The following is a 10,250-nucleotide window of genomic DNA, read 5'->3' as shown; positions in this document are numbered from 1 at the left end:
GTAGTTCATCATAAAGGACAGACTTTGTTACCTGGCAAGGCCAATGTGGTAGCTGATGCTTTGAGTGGAAATCCAGTAGTTCATCCAGTTTGTTACTTGGTAACTTCGATGTGGTTGAGAAGCTCCGCAACTTGGCAGTGACCGCTCCGTGTGAGAGTGTACTTCTCGGATTGGAAGCATCTGATGTTGTGAACGAGCTGCTTGAAAAGATTAAAGAGGCACAAGTTCAGAGAGAGTGTCTGGATTATGTGAAGAACCAAGACGGTGTGTCTTGGAATGAGGATGGATTGCTTTTGTTTCAGCAGAGGATTGTAGTTCCTCGAGGCCCGTTAACAGAGGAGATTATGGCAGAAGGCCATAAGGGTCAGTTTTCTATCCACCCTGGTGCTACTAAGATGTATCAAGACTTGAAGAAGAACTTCTGGTGGTCGGGCATGAAGAAAGATGTTGCTGTCTTTGTGTCTAAGTGTTTGGTTTGCCAGAAGGTGAAGATTGAGCATCAGAGACCGTCTGGTGAACTTCAACCTCTTGAAGTACCACAGTGGAAGTGGGAAGGTATTTCCATGGACTTCGTGGTGGGATTGCCGAAGACTCAGGCGGGTTGTGACTCTATTTGGGTCATTGTGGACAGACTGACGAAGTCTGCCCATTTTCTTCCAGTGAAGGTGAGCTTCACTACAGAGCAGTTGGCCAAGCTTTATGTCTGCGAGATTGTGAGGCTTCACGGGGTGCCCGAGAGTATCATTAGTGATAGGGACCCGAAGTTCACATCTCGGTTCTGGGAGGCGCTACAGGAGGCTTTTGGTACGCAGTTGAGATTGAGTACCGCCTATCACCCTCAGACTGATGGACAGACTGAGAGGACCATCCAGACCTTGGAGGACATGTTGCGAGCTTGCACGTTGGAGCAGGGCTCGGCATGGGATAGGTACCTTCCGTTGGTTGAGTTTTCTTACAACAACAACTTTCATGTTAGCCTGGGCATGGCGCCCTACGAAGCACTGTATGGTAGGAGGTGTCGGACTCCTACTTGTTGGTCTGAGGTTGGGGACAAGGAGCTTTTTGGCTTGAACTTTGTCCAAGATACCACCTTGCAGATTCAGATGATCCGTGAAAAGTTGAAGCAGGCGCAGAATCGCCAGAAGAGCTACTATGATGTCAAGCATCGTCCACTGAAGTTCAGTGAGGGTGAACACGTTTTTGTGAGACTTTCACCTGTCACCGGTGTAGGTCGGACACTCGGAGTGAGGAAGCTGAGCCCGCGATATATTGGGCCATATCAGATCCTTGGTAGAGTAGGACCTGTTGCCTACCGGCTTGCCTTGCCTCCGAACCTGGCTAACATCCATGACGTGTTTCACGTGTCTCAGCTTCGGAAGTACATAGCAGATCCGTCGCACGTGCTGCAACCGGATGTCGTGGAGGTTCGGGAGAACCTAAAGACTCCCGTCGGACCACTCAGAATTCTCGATCGTGGCGAGAAACAGCTGAGGAGCAAGATCATTCCGATGGTCAAGGTGCAGTGGACAGGAAGGACTCCTGAGGAGTGTACTTGGGAGCGTGAGGACGAGCTTCTCCGGCAGTACCCCGAGTTTCGACCAGGTATGTTCTGATTTTGAGGTCAAAATCCTAAAAAGGTGGGGTGAATGTAAGAACCCGCACCGTTAATTAAGGTATTTAATTAATTAATTATGCAAAAATAAGAAATGATTCCATAATTGACCCTAATAATTATTTATGAGGCTTAATAATCATAATAAGTGATTAAGAATGCTGAAAGTCGCTTTTCGGAACAAAAGTGCAGATACCGGTTCCGCTAGTCGGTATAACTGTGTACCGAAAAAGTATCCCGAAAAAATTAAAGTAAGTGCATGATAATTACTAGAATAATATGTAGGACTTGTAAAATGAGTTTCAAGTCCAAATAATGAGAACTGGTGCTAGAAACCGGTACTGACTTGGAAAAGCGCGTACCGGAAGGTTGCTCAGAAAATTATAAGAAAAATATGTTAATTCTTAGAAAATTATGTAGTTTCATAATCCAAATTTTGGGATTAAAATGCTAAGCGTAGCAATTAAAGTTAATACTGCGTGCTTAAGTGAGTTTTGGCTATAAATACTCCCATTATGGGCACAAAACCCTAGGATCAGTTTTCTATTCGTGAGTTGGGGCTGACCATTTGCTGGTTACTTTTCCATTGGCTTTCCCTTCCATTTCTTGAGCCAAGTTGTGATCTTTCTTGAGTTTCTTCACATTTCCACCTTGTAAACACTTAGGAGCAGCCTTGTGGGAGTGAAAGGAGGGTCTTTTCTGAGTCTTAGCCACTGTTTGAGTCAGTCTTGGGGGCTGAGTTTGGAAGTTAAGTAGTGGAAGCCTTGGTCTTGCCATTTGTGAACTCCAAGTGTCTATCTTTGTGGAGAAAGGAGCCATCTTGTTGTGCATTTTCGTGCACCTTCTTAGTCAGAATTGTGAGGAGCTGTGTTGAGCTCCAAGAGCATCTCCCTTTGCTGTTTTTGAGCTGTGGTATGATCACCAACCTTTAACTTGAGTTTTAAGGCTTAAAAGTGGAAGCTTGATGCATGTTACGGTTAAAAGATGATAACTTGTTGTTAGGTAAGGCTTAACACACCTAGAAATGCATGATTAGGTGTTTAAAATCGGTAAAAGGGAACCTTTAAGGGATATCTTCACGGAAATGCAGAAACTGCATTCTGTCGTGAAATATCCGGATATCTGCCCGTGGAATATCCGGATATGGGATATCCGGATATGATATCCGGATATATGTATTCGGATATGGGGTTTTTGAATATCTGGATATGTACAGTGAGATATCCGGATATTGCATATCCGGATATGGTCCCGAGGAGTATCCGAATATTCTGGGATTTCGTAGAACAATAGCTGTGTTGTGCATACAGTAGGCTATTGGGGGTTTGTAGACCCTAGATTGATGAAGTTCAACTTCTGTATTTAATGGATTAAGCTAGAATAATGGGATTTCGGGTTTGTGGCTTTGTTAGAAGCTTTAAGACTTGAAAACGTAATGAAAAGGCGTTGTCTTTAGTTTGTATGCACGTGGTATATGTTATTGATTTATGTTTGGTCCATATCAGATTGTGATCTGCTGTGATTGGACTTTGAGCTTGTGGCATTGGATAGCTAGCTTAGAGGTAAGCTTTCGTGTCCTCGGTTTAGCCATGTTGTGGTTCCACCATGTCCCATTGGGGTATGGTTATATGCATGCTGTGTTACATGCTTTTGATGTTTTGGAAATGCTGTTGAGCTATTGTATGTTAGTGCCTTGTTGATATGCATGGAGGTGTTCCACCTATACGGTAAGCCTGAGTATGTAGAACATACAAGAGGGTGAGGCTGTGGGTGAGGTGCAAGCGGTGTTCCTTATACTACATGTAGGGAATAGACGTATTCCTACATTTCTCTGGCCAGTAGATAGTGATTACACACATGCCATAGATATCTGTTGCACTACATAGTTTTGGAACTGATAATGATATAAATGCTTTTTGAACTTATATTGCACATGTAAGTGAGCTTGGGGTGGAAGATCCTTGAGGACCCCTTGTCTTACTGAGATTTCTAGTTTAGAGATCTCACCCCACGTTTGGGGAATGCTTATTTCAGGGTCAGGTAATGTTAAGATCTCAGGCGGCAGGAGGCCGAAGCTGAGTTAGATTGCTGTTATATTATGCTGCCATGATTGGATGCTGGATTTGCATGCTACTTATGCTTATAGCTACAGTTTGTGTTATGGAGTTTTATGTTGAGACTTGTTGTTTACTATGTTATTTGGTGAGCATGGGGATTGTCCATGACACATAGTATTATTATGTCTTGGTTATGTCTTGAGTCTTTTGGAGTTGTATTAATGTATCAGGATATTGTCCGGATTACTTGATGTAATGTCGTGATTTAGATACACACTTTATCTATATATTGATGTATTTCAGTAGATGTCTTATTGCAATTTACATACAGGCGATATTTTATGAAATTGATTAAGTAATCAAGTTGGTAATTGATAATGACGTCATAATTGAAAAGAAAAAAGAATATTCCGCATTTTTAATTAAGCACCGCTTAATACGATGTAATGCTAATATTCCGGGAATATACGGGGTGTTACATAAATCGGTAAGGAGAACGTAGTCTTTATGTTAATGCTTTTGAGTTATGTATGTAGATACACTTGCTGGTCCTAAATCAGATTGTGATCTGCTGTGTGTTGGACTTGAGCTGTGAGGACTCTTGGCATTGGATAGTGAGCTTGCAAGGTATGCTTTCGTGTCCTCGGTTTAGCCATGTTGTGGTTCCACCATGTCCCATGGAGATATGGTATATGCATGCTGTGTTACATGCTTTTGATGTTTTGGAAATGCTGTTGAGCTATTGTATGTTAGTGCCTTGTTGATATGCATGGAGGTGTTCCTCCTATACGGTAAGCTTGAGAATGTAGAACATACAATAGGGTGAGGCTGTGGGTGAGGTGCAAGCGGTGTTCCTTGTACTACATGTAGGAGATAGACGTATTCCTACATTTCTCTGGCCAGTAGATAGTGATTACACACATGTCATAGATATTTGTTGCACTACATAGTTTTGGAACTGATAATGATATAAATGCTTTTAGAACTTATATTGCACATGTAAGTGAACTTGGGGTGGAAGATCCTTGAGGACCCCTTGTATTACTGAGATTTATTGTTTAGAGATCTCACCCCACGTTTGGGGAATGCTTATTTCAGGGTCAGGTAATGTTGAGACCTCAGGCGGCAGGAGGCCGGAGCTGAGTTAGATTTGCTGTTATATTATGCTGCCATGATTGGATGCTGGATATGCATGCTGCTTTATGTTTTTAGTTCGTGTTGTGTTTACGGAGTTTTATGTTAAGTCTTGTTGTTACGCTGTTTATTTGGTGAGCATGGGGATTGTCCATGACACATAGTATTGTTTTGTTTTGAGTATTTTGGGATCGTATTAATGTATCAGGATATTTTCCGGATTACGAGATGTAATGCCGTGATTTAGATACACACTTTATTTATATATTGAGGTATTTCAGTAGATATCTTATTGCAATTTACATACAGGCATTACTTTATGAAATTGATTAAGTAATCAAGATGGTAATTGATAATGACGTCATAATTGAAAAGAAAAAGAATATTTCGTATTTTTAATTAAGCACCGCTTAATACGATGTAATGATAACACTACCGGATATATATGGGGTGTTACACCAGATAGGCTGAATATTTTTTTACGTAGGCTTAGGCCATGAAGGCTAAAGCGTAGCCCAACCCAGCCCATTTGCACCCCTACTTCCTATAAACAATTGTTCCAATCAATATTGGACAATATATTTCGTATTATACATACATATGTTATATGAGCATATACCTTTTAAATGCCTTGGAACAAAGCCTGTTGCACAACTCATCCCATCAGCGAATTTGGGAAGAGTAGCTAAGTCCTTTCATATTAGGATTACAGTTTTACTGCTTTTTATAGACGGTTTGCTATAAATTTCAATTTGATATCTTAAAAACTGCCAATTTGTGTAAAGAAAAGCATAACAAAGCATATTCCCGCAAGAAAATTCATATCACCCATACTGCTATATATGGTAATATTCTTCAATGCATCATGGAAGTCTTTATATAATGTGCTGAATATTTTCTTATTGAATGATGAAAATTAGTTCCTAACTTATAATTTTCATTGTAATTTTTCTCTCGACATTGTTGGGATGAAAAGTTTTTGACAGTTTGATATAAATCTTAGAAAACAATTAGAGTTGGACGAAAAAAACTAACATTGTGGTATATAATTCCTATCTCTACAACGATTCTTTTTATAAGCGTAAAATGAAGCATTTAATTTAATTTGTAACAGAGTTAGAAGGTGGATTGAATTGTAAAAATCATTAGGGGTTAGCGATTCGAAAAGAAACCATAGGAGGAATTTTAAATGTTTCTCTACTTCTTTTTCTCACCACAAATTAAATAATTTGCAGCTCTTGCCTTGGATATGTCAGTCATTTGGAGAGGGTACGAATAAGATCACAATGAAAAAAGTATAAAAACCTCCAAGTGGCATATTATGAAGGTAAAGAGCAAAAACAAACACACCACTCCAATTTAATCATGGACAAAAAGAAGTATAAAAATAAAACTTTATTGGATGATGATTCAATACAATCACCGAAAGCACGTGATTTTTTTATTCATATTGTGTGGCTCATAATAGTATCATATATTGAAATACACACTTATTTTTTCGGGAGGCTTGACAAAGTCTATTATGTAGCGATGGAGGACTTCAAGGGCAGAATGTGATGGCATAGTCAGGTTTGGAGAAGCAAGTAAAGGTGCTAGTCTTGTCATCATATGCGTAGCTATAAGCATCAGGACATTGCTGCTTGAAAATGTCAGAGTATTTTGTTGGAGGACATTTCTCTGCTGTGTTGAAATCACCAGTGCAACAATACTGAGGCTGGTTTAAAGCCAAACAAGCACTCTTGCAAGCAATAGCGCTTCCATCAGAACTTTTCATTTGGAGCTCTGCAGGGCACACATTGTTGATGTTGTTAGGGCAGCTTGAGGTTTTGCATTCACCGCTCCCACCTTATGGGGTCACTGAAACGGGAACGTTGAACCCGTCCACGTTGCTTACATCGTAGAAATCTTGACCTCCATCTGATGCTACTGTAATTTCTACCAAAGTTGCTGGTGGGATTGCACCGGCACCGTTGCATGCCACTTGACCGGACGCACAATCGGCGGTGGCACAACTGAACTTTCCGTTGTTGTTCGAACACCCCGTCCTAGCCCAAAACCTACCTGACCATGGGGAGGGGAGGTCTACGGAGTTGGATGCTCCCGTTGCCAACTCGAAACCTGTTGTTGACAACTGAGGCTTCTGATCGCCAGTTAAGGTTCCTGGCCATACTGTGTATGGGCAATTGTTTCTGAAAGTAAACTTGGCTCCTTGAGCCACTGTATGCAAAACCAAAATCATAAGCTATACGTGGGGATTTGATGATCAAGTCGTGTATGGATTTCAAAAAAGACAAATTTTATACCTTATAAAGTAATTTGAGTAAACATTAACCTACACTTAGGGAATAAATCATCTCATGTGTTATTTAACACGACCATATCATGTGATAGTATTGTAATTATTTATGGGCAAATCAACAGTAGGATCTTGTTACATAACATGCTGATATCAAATAACACATTAGGAAATCTATTCCCATACTCGTGTACCATTAACATGAGGAATATTGTATATATTTTGTTACATATATAAATGCATATTATAACTTATAAGGCGTTAATGTCTATGATAAAGAGAATAAGGGAATGGAAAATGTAATTGAAATATACCATAGAAGAGGAATGCAAAGCAAAGGCAGAGAGCAACACGGGTGATCGTCATTGTTGGTGAATAGTGATGAGTTCTTGTTTACAGAGGTTGCTTGTGAAGTATGGGTTTTAACGTGCGTAGCTATTATATAGGCATTGAGGCTTGAATATTCAATGATCCGTATCTGCTACGGTTCGCTGTGTTGATTAATTGAGTTAATTGTTATTATCCTCTACCATGACCCCGTGGGACTTAATCATGTTAAATATATGTTTCTAAATATTTAACTTAAAATATAATCATCACACATGTATAAACTAATTTATTTCTTAATATTTTGTAAATTAGAGGCATTCATATAGTTAACACGGTTAAATGTAAGACAGTTATACAAGCATGCATTTCCTTTATTTTTAAGGAGTGCTCAATGTAATAAAAGTAAGAGAAATATTACTCACCTTTCACATGAGATATCATCTCTCATTTTCTCTCACTTCGATTTCCGTACCCCACTTTTTTTTTTTCTTTTTTCTTGTAATGGTGAGACCCATTTATTTTCTCTCTACAACATACGATAACTATCTTATTTTACATGAAACTAATAAAACCCTAATTAAAAGTAATATGTTCTTATTTTAAATTTAATTTTGATGTAGTATTATTGAAAATAAATTTCTTATATTTAATAATATAATATAATATTATATAACTAATTTGATATTTCATATAATTGTTAACGTAATCAAATTCATTAAATTATGAGTGTTCAAAACAAAATCAAGCGATGGAAATCAGGAATGTGTCCAGAAAAAATAATTCTATTGTGTCTTGCTCTAGAAAAGAGGAGATCCCCATCGCTTGGAAGTTTCCGGACGAAGGATGGGTGACGTTAAATACTGATGGAGCAGCCAAAGGTAACCCAGAACCGGCTGCGTGTGGAGGTATTTTTAGAGACAGTACTGGGCGATGACTCTCTAGTTTTTCCTATAGAATCGGCCATTGTACTGCTATTATGGTATAATTAGTTAACAATCGACTACAAAAAAACGCGGCGTTAGAGAAGATTGGAATTAGTTAAGAATTTTTATTATTATTTTTGACGATATTCGACCTCTGCAACTAAATTAGTGTACTTTTATTGTCAATATTTGTCATATGATATATGTTAAAATGAATAAGACATACTTGTTTGTAGCTTGATTACATTCTTGCAAGAAATCCATGTTGGATATAATATTCTTCCATCTTATTTTCTTTATCTAGACACGGATGTAAATGGATCAGGCGGCCAATTAGAGGCTTACGGTCCACCCTACATCAAGCCATACTTGGCCAATTATATCTAATAAAATACAAATACTCTGGTCTTTAATAAATCAGTATTTAGAAAACAGGTTATAGACTTTCTTTTATAATGTCTGGTCTATAAGTTTATAGACCAGCTTGTATTATATTATTTATTTTAAATAAAATAATTATTTAAATAATTTTAATAATAAAAGAAATTAAAAATTAGTTAATACAAACTACTAGAGATTTAAACAAATTAATTGTCAAGAACTAAAAACAAAATGTAACGGCTAATACAGTAAGAATAATCATGACGGAATTTAGTCACAATTTGTTAAGAGTTAAGAATAGTTGTTGATTGAATAAAATAAAATAAAATAGTAGAGACTACCCATTTAATAAAAATTTATTAATATATAATGCTAACTCAATCAAATGAAAATTCAATATATATTCAATATAGCTTATAATAAAAAGTTTACTGAAAAACTTAAAAATTTGTTTATCAAATATGATAAAAACCAGACATGCTATTAATTTACATCCCAATGCCAAATTGGGAGGGGTAGCAAGAAGTGGGATAAGACCAAAAAAACATACGTAAGTTTCTATTTTTCTCCCCTGTCACCGATATCACACGTAAAGTTTGTTCGCTGTCTAATGTGGAATTGGGAATACACAAACTGTTGGCTGCTAAAAGATCCCGCCAATGACTCAATTTTAATACATTAATCCCCATAAAAACTACCGCCGTCACAACATGCAAAGGGGACAAATAATTTGAAAACAAATTTTAATATTTAGTTTGGTGATTAAAAATTGATGATTAAAAATTTATTCGGTTGGGAAGTATCTTCCCCCTCGTTGATTCAGTAATTATTATATTAATATATAATTTAAATTCAAAAAACTAATGTTTTATGCTTTTTTAAGGTAGTTAATATTTGTTTAAATTTCCTTCACCAAAAAAAAAATAATTATTTGTTTAAATTTTAAAGGAATACGGTTTTCTTCAAATAAAATTATATCAACATTGGTTACCCAAAAAAAAATTTATATCAACATTAGGACGTGATTTTCTTCTAATAACATTAACTGTTTATCCTGTAGAAAGATATATAAACACCTCCAAGTGGCATATATATATATATATATATATATACCCGTAAATCTTGAAAGTTTCAACATATTAATTAATGAAAAATCACCTCAACATGCTAATCAATTAGGTTTATATTCAAACATGATTTAACCTTATCCTTGTTTTTTTTTTTTTTTTTGGTAAACTATGGTGGCTTGAAGATATTTGTGTTATGTCTTGAAGATAGAGATGTCTAGCCCAAAAGACTAGTGTGTTTATCTTGGATCGAGGTGCTTTCTAAGGCATCTATTTATATATACCACTTGAGCATACCAGCTCACTGTGCACAAGTAAGTAAAGAACAATTTTCGCCAAAGAGATGTTGTGTGTGTACAGTAATAGCATAACAATTAATAAAGAGAGAATCTCTCATACTTGTAGTTTTTATCTCTTATTTATAGGGTATACCTATGGGTATTGGAATTA

The 10,250-nt window shown here is 37.2% G+C and overlaps 1 pseudogene; it reads right to left on the bottom strand.

Moving 5' to 3' along the window:
• Window positions 1–6,342: 6,342 nt before the first annotated feature.
• LOC133296849 (thaumatin-like protein 1b) lies at window positions 6,343–7,465 on the bottom strand (annotated as a pseudogene).
• Between the last annotated feature and the right edge of the window lie 2,785 nt (window positions 7,466–10,250).

Source organism: Gastrolobium bilobum, unplaced genomic scaffold (assembly GCF_033153095.1).
Source record: "Gastrolobium bilobum isolate Gb01-03AN ecotype WA unplaced genomic scaffold, APGP_CSIRO_Gbil_v1 utg785157, whole genome shotgun sequence".
Taxonomy (NCBI): Eukaryota; Viridiplantae; Streptophyta; class Magnoliopsida; order Fabales; family Fabaceae; genus Gastrolobium; species Gastrolobium bilobum.
The sequence above is the reverse complement of the archived record's forward strand: the minus strand, read 5'-3'. Positions and strand labels throughout refer to the sequence as shown.